This window comes from Rhinoderma darwinii, chromosome 2 (genome assembly GCF_050947455.1).
Source record: "Rhinoderma darwinii isolate aRhiDar2 chromosome 2, aRhiDar2.hap1, whole genome shotgun sequence".
NCBI classification, from domain to species: Eukaryota; Metazoa; Chordata; class Amphibia; order Anura; family Rhinodermatidae; genus Rhinoderma; species Rhinoderma darwinii.
This window is the reverse complement of record NC_134688.1, coordinates 243,441,035-243,449,948: the sequence shown is the minus strand read 5'-3', so window position 1 is coordinate 243,449,948 and position 8,914 is coordinate 243,441,035. Positions and strand designations below refer to the sequence as shown.

Here is an 8,914-nt window from a genome sequence, read left to right as displayed (position 1 = left end):
CCCCATAACCTCTCTCCTCCTATTACCCCGGTCATGTGGCCTCCTCCTATGTTCTGCGGCCCGGGTTGGACTTTCTTTCCAACAGCTGAAAAGTAGATTTATCACAGTAACTGTTTTTACCAGCACAATTCCCCCCTCCCCCACCACAGATATATAAAAGAATTATAAGCAAATGATATGGTAGAATTATATTTTATTTCTTTCCTTGTATAAGGATAAAGATGCAGAAGAAGATGCTGAGGACGGGGTAAGAGCCTCACTGTTACTATTACTAGATAGACATGACATATAACCCTCAACCACAGCACAGAATAACATTAACCAGTTCAGGACCGGGCTATTTTGCACCTTCAGGACCAGACACCATTAAGCCCTTTTTAGCACGTGTTAGTTAAATGGCTATAACTTTTTTATTTGTTGGGCTGACGACGTGATTTTTGCGACGTTTTTTTCCGTAGACAATGCAGGTTTCTTTTTTTATCGTTTTTATACGCACCTTTTTTGCTAATGTAGAATTTTTATTCATAAAGTTTGAAAATAATAGTAAAAAAATAAGCTTTCTTAACTTTCAGCTATTTTTTTTGGTAATAACATAGTTTTACCCTAAAATAGACCTTTTATTTGTGATCGTCATTGTCTACCGGAAATTATAATATATTACATGTCTATATTAGGGTAATTGGGTCAGTACTAGCGTTACAAAAATGATTGGCGGGGGGGACGGGTTTTTTTGGGGTGGGTATTTTATGTGTATTTATTATTAATTTTGTTTTGCACTTGACTTTACTATTTTTTATTACTATGGTCTGTCCCTCAAAGATCAAAAAAGACCTTTGGGGAACTTTATATATATTTTTTCCTTTCTTTTACACCATGTCTTTCCACTGTAACTGGGGCTGCACAGCATCCCCAGTTACAGGGGAAATCAGCCCTCTCATAGTGACGATTGTCACTAATAGGGCTGTGCTTGGTCTTGTAAGACCCAGCAGCAGTCTGTCAGTAACGGCACCCGGCGATCATGTGACCAGTCACATGAACACCGGGAGGAATAGAGAAAGCGCCGCTGCTGCTGTCTCTATTCCTATACACAGCATTCATTGAGCGCTGTGTACAAGTCATCAGAGAAGACAGAAGCAGCGAAAGCTGCTTCTATCCTCTCCTCAGGGTCCCCGGCAGTCACTGACAGCCGGAGACCCAACATTCAGCTGCCCGATCGCGCAGGCAGCAAGTTAAAACCTGAGCCGTAAAAAGTCTATGGCTCGGGTTTTAAGGACCCTTACCGCTGGCCGTAAAAACACAGCCAGCGGTCGGGAACCAGTTAAACATCTCAGAGCCCAACAAGAGGGTCTATAGTTCGGCAGAATATCGTTCAGAAGGAGTTTTCCATAGATAAATCTACATGCGGGATCATTCAGTACTGACAGCAGAGTGTGAGAAGGAATCTGAAATGGGTGGACATGGCATTCACAAGAAAAATAGGAGATTATATATAACATTATTATATAACCCAGAAAAACGAATTCTTCCCTGTTCTGTTGTAGCCGATCTACATGAAGCTGGACGACGGCATGATGATCCCAGAAGATGTAAGTGATGTCAGCAGATAATGGTATTACTTCATGAGGATCCACAACTTCTCTACATATTAACCTGACATTAAATTCTTTATATTCACATTATAATAAAACAGAAACCTAGTTATTACTGGAAATAGCGCTCACAATGTCTCTGACAGATTCCTTACATATATCACACTCAGCATTTACTCATTCTGAACATTATCTGTTACATTTCAATGTGTAGTTTTGGGTTTCATAGACTCCCCACCTTATAGACGGTCCGGCCTCAGATTTAACCTTTCCCGTCGCTGTACTGTCTTTTTATGTCGGTACAGGGTATTTAAAAATGGCGCTTGCTTTGAAGCCCAGCTGGCGCCATAGCTTCTGGGTCTCTGTTGTGTTACACACCAGGGACCCAGTGGCAATGCTTGCTATCACAGACATCTCTGATTTCAAGCATTTAACCCCTCAGATAAGGGGCGTAACTAGGAAAGACTGGGCCCCATAGCAAACTTTTGACTGGGGCCCCCCCTCCGCTGGGTATCACACAACCGCCCCCTTGTAGATAGTGCCTCCCTATAGATTCCACCACACAGCGCCCCCCTATAGATAGCACCATACACAGCCCCCTGTAGATAGCGCCATACACAGCCCCCTGTAGATAATGACTTACAGACCCAAATCCCCCCTGTAGATAATGCCATACAGACCCCCTGTAGATAACGCCATACAGACCCCCCTGTAGATAACGCCATACAGAACCCCCTGTAGATAACGCCATATAGCCCCCCCCCCCCAAAAAAAAACGGCCTATAGTTTGTCCTACAAAAGAGATGGGATAGGATAGGGGAAACATGTGTGATTGCTGGCAGCGATAAGGAGAACGGGGGACCGAAATTCCCCCGAAGTTCTCCATGACAAACCTCGGGCTTCCGGCGTCTGCGCAGTTCAATAAAAATGAAAGGAGCGCTGGTCACGCATGCGCAAGTAATTTCTATGGAGCTGCAGACAGACCCCGGAAGTCCGAGGTTTGTCATGGAGAACTTCGGGGGACTTTCGGTCCACCGTTCTAATTATCGCTGGCCGTCCCAGCGATCACACATGTATCCCCTATCCTGTGGATAGGGGATGCATGTCTTTTGTAGGAAAAACCCCTTCAGTGGCGTCACACTGTAGCAGCCATAGCAGCTGCTAACGGAGCCTCCGGCCATGGGGGGGCCCGTGCCGGCGGGTGGCACGGGCCCCCTCATGCTGCGGGCCCCGTAGCAGCCGCTACGGCTGCTATAGCGGTAGTTACGCCACTGCCTCAGTTGCTGGGGTCAGATGTGACCACCGGCATCTGAAGGGTTTTTCACTTTCCGTTTGTGGCTGGTCACCGTCTCCCATGTGGTGAGATCGCGGGAGCCGGTGTGTTCCTATAGTAGCCAGGAAGCTTGTAAACGCTCCCAGTCCTGCTATAGGAAGATTTGCACTGATGCAATCAAGCAATGCACTGATCTGATTTGCAATAGATTTCAATACTGTTAGTGCAGTCTGTGGCATAAGCGATCTAATGATCGCAGGTTCAAGTCCCCTAAGGGGGCTAAAAAAATTAAATTTAAAAATATAAAAATTAAAATCACCCCCCTTTTCCTAGATCACATATAAAAATAAATACACAAATAAACAAACACATTAGTTATCCCAACGTCCAAAATGCCCGAACCATAAAAAAAAATACAAATATTTACCCTATATGGTGAACGCTGTAGCTTTAAAGAAAGATCAAAATGGCCGAGTTAAACCAGACTTCAAAATTAATTGAGAACCCTGACACCTAAATTAATTAAAGGGGTTTTCCTATGATGGACATTTATGACAGGTCTACAAGATATGTCATAAATGTCAGCTAGGTGCGGGTCCTACCTCTGGGACCTGCACCTTTCTCTAGAACGGGGCCCCCTAAACCCCGTTCTACCTTTTTCTGCTCCTGCTGCCTTCCGGCCACTTCCTGACTATTTGGTTGGGACTCACGGAAAAAGCGTAGCTCGCTGAGCTACAGTGCATCCGTAAGTCCCATAGTAGTGAATGGCAGTTATGGAAGCAACGTAGCATGCGAGCTACGCTGTTTCTGTAACTACCACTCATTTCTATGGGACTTACGAGAACAGCGTAGCTCAGCGAGCTATGCTGATTTCTTCTTCATGGTCGGAAATCTCCTGCTTCAGCCACTAAACAGAGCGGTAGAACGGGGTTTAGGGGGCCCTGCTCTAGAGAAAGGTGATGGTCCAAGAAGAGGGACCCGCATCTATCTGACATTTATGACATATTCTGTAGATATGTCATAAATGTCTCTGATGGGAAAACCCCTTTAAGACCCCTAAATAAATTCCAAAAACCAGACCAGGACCCCAGGTAATTCAGAACCCTGACCAAGACCAAAAATTTATTCAGACCCCTAGGCTGACGCAAATATAAATTCAGACCTAACCCCAAAACGAATTCAGACTTTAACCCAAACTAAATTTAGATCCCAAAACACACCAAAAATAAAGTCAGACCACAAACCAGACCACTGCATTTACTTTTTCTTCTTTGCCGGGTCGTCTTCACCTCCAGACTCTGCGGCACTAGGCTCGGATACTGCCCAGCATCAGAAACTTGTGTTCAGCACTGGACACAGGGAAAAAGTGCTGCGGCGCTCAGGAGTGAAATGCGAGTGCAAAGCGATAAGTGATAGTGGCTGTTATATATTGAATTTGATTTGCATAGCTGAATAAATAAGCTTCTGATTCTCTCTACTGTAGAAGTTTTTATTTTGCTATCTTTGAGATATTAGTATAAATAGCTCAGCGTTCTGCACGTTTATAAAATGGACTGAATAATTTCCTAATATATTTTTATTATGGGAATCGCTTCCTTAATTAGCAATTGCCACTTCCATAAACCTACAGAAATGGCACTATTAATACCCACACAACCCGTAGGTGCTGTTTATGGACGATTTTAATTCATTAAAATTGCTTAGAATACTTAGAATATTCTTCAATATAATAATGTTGGAAATCTGGGTTACAACTAAGATGGCTGAATTACAGATCCCTCTGAATAGATCACCCAACTTTCACCTGCATGGTAATTCTGAATAGCATACGCTACATACAAAGTATACATTACACACACCATAGACTACACATACACACACACTTATCAGTTTTTCTGTTCTACTTTGCAGTGCTTGGGTGCAGTAATTTAATCATATGACTGATATCACTAAAGGTTCTGCAGACCTCCTAGTTGTAGTTTAGTCAGACACTGGAAGCTTGTCAAGAGTAAGACTGCAGGCAGAAGGAATAGTGCATGGAGGCAGCCTCTATGTTAGCAGTAACATTTACTGGGGAGTGGTGACGCGACATGTGCAGCTGCACACCCCTACAGAAATACATTAGGGTAACCCTGCATACATAGCTGTTATTACTGTTTGGGCTCTAGAATCATTACACATGGGGGAGTTCAGTGTACAGACCATACAGTCTTTGAAATTACTTCATTTTGTTCACAGGAGCCAACAATGGAGATTACACCTGAAAGAACAATTCATCTGTCTGAAGAGGAAGAAACACGAAGCTGCGCCTGGTTCTGCATTCCAGCAGCCATGATTCTCAGAAGAGCAAGGGCCAGGATTGTGTCTTTCTTCATGAGAGGAGTAAGGGAATCTGCGGTCTGAGAGGCATCTGGGGTCAGGGAGGCAGGGCGAGCATCTGGGGTCAGGGAGGCAGGGCGGGCATATGGGGTCAGGGAGGCAGGGTTGGCATCTGGGGTCAGGGAGGCAGGGCGGTCATCTGGGGTCAGGGAGGCAGGGCGGTCATATGGGGTCAGGGAGGCAGGGCGGTCATCTGGGGTCAGGGAGGCAGGGCGGGCATCGGGAAGGAAATCTGGCGTCGGAGAGGGCGTCTAGAAAGGCGTCAGGCGTCGGAGAGGGCGTCTAGAAAGGCGTCAGGCGACGGAGAGGGCGTCTAGAAAGGCGTCAGGCGTCGGAGAGGGCATCTAGAAAGGCGTCAGGCGACGGAGAGGGCGTCTAGAAAGGCGTCAGGCGACGGAGAGGGCGTCTAGAAAGGCGTCAGGAGAGGGCGTCTAGAAAGGCGTCAGGAGAGGGCGTCTAGAAAGGCGTCAGGCGACGGAGAGGGCGTCTAGAAAGGCGTCAGGAGAGGGCGTCTAGAAAGGCGTCAGGAGAGGGCGTCTAGAAAGGCGTCAGGTGACGGAGAGGGCGTCTAGAAAGGCGTCAGGCGACGGAGAGGGCGTCTAGAAAGGCGTCAGGCGACGGAGAGGGCGTCTAGAAAGGCATCAGGCGACGGAGAGGGCGTCTAGAAAGGCGTCAGGCGACGGAGAGGGTGTCTAGGAAGACGTCAGGCGACGGAGAGGGCGTCTAGAAAGGCGTCAGGCGACGGAGAGGGCGTCTAGAAAGAAGGTACGGTGACGGAGAGGGCGTCTAGAAAGGCGTCAGGCGACGGAGAGGGCGTCTAGAAAGGCGTCCGGCGACGGAGAGGGCGTCTAGAAAGGCGTCAGGCGACGGAGAGGGCGTCTAGGAAGGCGTCAGTCGACAGAGAGGGCGTCTAGAAAGGCATCAGGAGAGGGCGTCTAGAAAAGCGTCAGGAGAGGGCGTCTAGAAAGGCGTCAGGCGACGGAGAGGGCGTCTAGAAAGGCGTCAGGCGACGGAGAGGGCGTCTAGAAAGGCGTCAGGCGACGGAGAGGGCGTCTAGAAAGGCGTCAGGCGACGGAGAGGGCGTCTAGAAAGGCGTCAGGCGACGGAGAGGGCGTCTAGAAAGGCGTCAGGCGACGGAGAGGGCGTCTAGAAAGGCGTCAGGAGAGGGCGTCTAGAAAGGCGTCAGGCGGCGGAGAGGGCATCTAGAAAGGCGTCAGGCGACGGAGAGGGCGTCTAGAAAGGCGTCAGGCGACGGAGAGAGCGTCTAGAAAGGTGTCAGGAGAGGGCGTCTAGAAAGGCGTCAGGCGACGGAGAGGGCGTCTAGAAAGGCGTCAGGCGACGGAGAGGGCGGTCTAGAAAGGTGTCAGGCGACGGAGAGGGCGTCTAGAAAGGCGTCAGGCGACGGAGAGGGCGTCTAGAAAGGTGTCAGGAGAGGGCGTCTAGAAAGGCGTCAGGCGACGGAGAGGGCGTCTAGAAAGGCGTCAGGCGACGGAGAGGGCGGTCTAGAAAGGCGTCAGGCGACGGAGAGGGCGTCTAGAAAGGCGTCAGGCGACGGAGAGGGCGTCTAGAAAGGCGTCAGGCGACGGAGAGGGCGTCTAGAAAGGCGTCAGGCGACGGAGAGGGCGTCTAGAAAGGCGTCAGGCGACGGAGAGGGCGTCTAGAAAGGCGTCAGTAGACGGAGAGTGCGTCTAGAAAGGCGTCAGGCGACAGAGAGGGTGTCTAGAAAGGCGTCAGGAGAGGGCGTCTAGAAAGGCGTCAGGCGACGGAGAGGGCGTCTAGAAAGGCGTCAGGTGACTGAGAGGGCGTCTAGAAAGGCGTCAGGCGACGGAGAGGGCATCTAGAAAGGCGTCAGGAGAGGGCGTCTAGAAAGGCATCAGGCGACGGAGAGAGCGTCTAGAAAGGCGTCAGACGACGGAGAGGGCGTCTAGAAAGGCGTCAGGAGAGGGCGTCTAGAAAGGCGTCAGGCGACGGAGAGGGCGTCTAGAAAGGCGTCGGGCGACGGAGAGGGCGTCTAGAAAGGCGTCAGGCGACGGAGAGGGCGTCTAGAAAGGCGTCAGGAGACGGAGAGGGCGTCTAGAAAGGCGTCAGACGACGGAGAGGGCGTCTAGAAAGGCGTCAGGAGAGGGCGTCTAGAAAGGCGTCAGGCGACGGAGAGGGCGTCTAGAAAGGCGTCAGGCGACGGAGAGAGCGTCTAGAAAGGCGGCAGACGACGGAGAGGGCGTCTAGAAAGGCGTCAGGAGAGGGCGTCTAGAAAGGCGTCAGGCGACGGAGAGGGCGTCTAGAAAGGCGTCAGGCGACGGAGAGGGCGTCTAGAAAGGCGTCAGGCGACGGAGAGGGCGTCTAGAAAGGCGTCAGGCGACGGAGAGGGCGTCTAGAAAGGCGTCAGTAGACGGAGAGTGCGTCTAGAAAGGCGTCAGGCGACAGAGAGGGTGTCTAGAAAGGCGTCAGGAGAGGGCGTCTAGAAAGGCGTCAGGCGACGGAGAGGGCGTCTAGAAAGGCGTCAGGCGACAGAGAGGGCGTCTAGAAAGGCGTCAGGCGACTGAGAGGGCGTCTAGAAAGGCGTCAGGCGACGGAGAGGGCGTCTAGAAAGGCGTCAGGCGACGGAGAGGGCATCTAGAAAGGCGTCAGGAGAGGGCGTCTAGAAAGGCATCAGGCGACGGAGAGAGCGTCTAGAAAGGCGTCAGACGACGGAGAGGGCGTCTAGAAAGGCGTCAGGAGAGGGCGTCTAGAAAGGCGTCAGGCGACGGAGAGGGCGTCTAGAAAGGCGTCGGGCGACGGAGAGGGCGTCTAGAAAGGCGTCAGGCGACGGAGAGGGCGTCTAGAAAGGCGTCAGGAGACGGAGAGGGCGTCTAGAAAGGCGTCAGACGACGGAGAGGGCGTCTAGAAAGGCGTCAGGAGAGGGCGTCTAGAAAGGCGTCAGGCAACGGAGAGGGCGTCTAGAAAGGCGTCAGGCGACGGAGAGAGCGTCTAGAAAGGCGTCAGACGACGGAGAGGGCGTCTAGAAAGGCGTCAGGAGAGGGCGTCTAGAAAGGCGTCAGGCGACGGAGAGGGCGTCTAGAAAGGCGTCATGCGACGGAGAGGGCGTCTAGAAAGGCGTCAGGAGAGGGCGTCTAGAAAGGCGTCAGGAGAGGGCGTCTAGAAAGGCGTCAGGCGACGGAGAGGGCGTCTAGAAAGGCGTCAGGCGATGGAGAGGGCATCAAGAAAGGCGTCAGGCGACGGAGAGGGCGTCTAGAAAGGCGTCAGGCGACGGAGAGGGCGTCTAGAAAGGCGTCAGGCGACGGAGAGGGCGTCTAGAAAGGCGTCAGGCGACGGAGAGGGCGTCTAGAAAGGCTTCAGGCGACGGAGAGGGCGTCTAGAAAGGCTTCAGGCGACGGAGAGGGCGTCTAGAAAGGCGTCAGGTGACGGAGAGGGCGTCTAGAAAGGCGTCAGGCGACGGAGAGGGCGTCTAGAAAGGCGTCAGGCGACGGAGAGGGCGTCTAGAAAGGTGTCAGGCGACGGAGAGGGCGTCTAGAAAGGCGTCAGGCGACGGAGAGGGCGTCTAGAAAGGCGTCAGGAGAGGGCGTCTAGAAAGGCGTCAGGCGACGGAGAGGGCGTCTAGAAAGGCGTCAAGCGACGGAGAGGGCGTCTAGAAAGGCGTCAGGAGAGGGCGTCTAGAAAGGCGTCAGGAGAGGGC

At 51.6% G+C, this 8,914-nt stretch overlaps 1 long non-coding RNA gene across 1 annotated transcript; it reads left to right on the top strand.

Moving 5' to 3' along the window:
* Positions 1–214: 214 nt before the first annotated feature.
* On the top strand, positions 215–5,269 carry LOC142741033 (uncharacterized). Its single transcript, XR_012880973.1, has 3 exons — positions 215–247; positions 1,542–1,586; positions 5,101–5,269. It is a non-coding gene; the product is annotated as an uncharacterized LOC142741033 (long non-coding RNA).
* Positions 5,270–8,914: the final 3,645 nt, after the last annotated feature.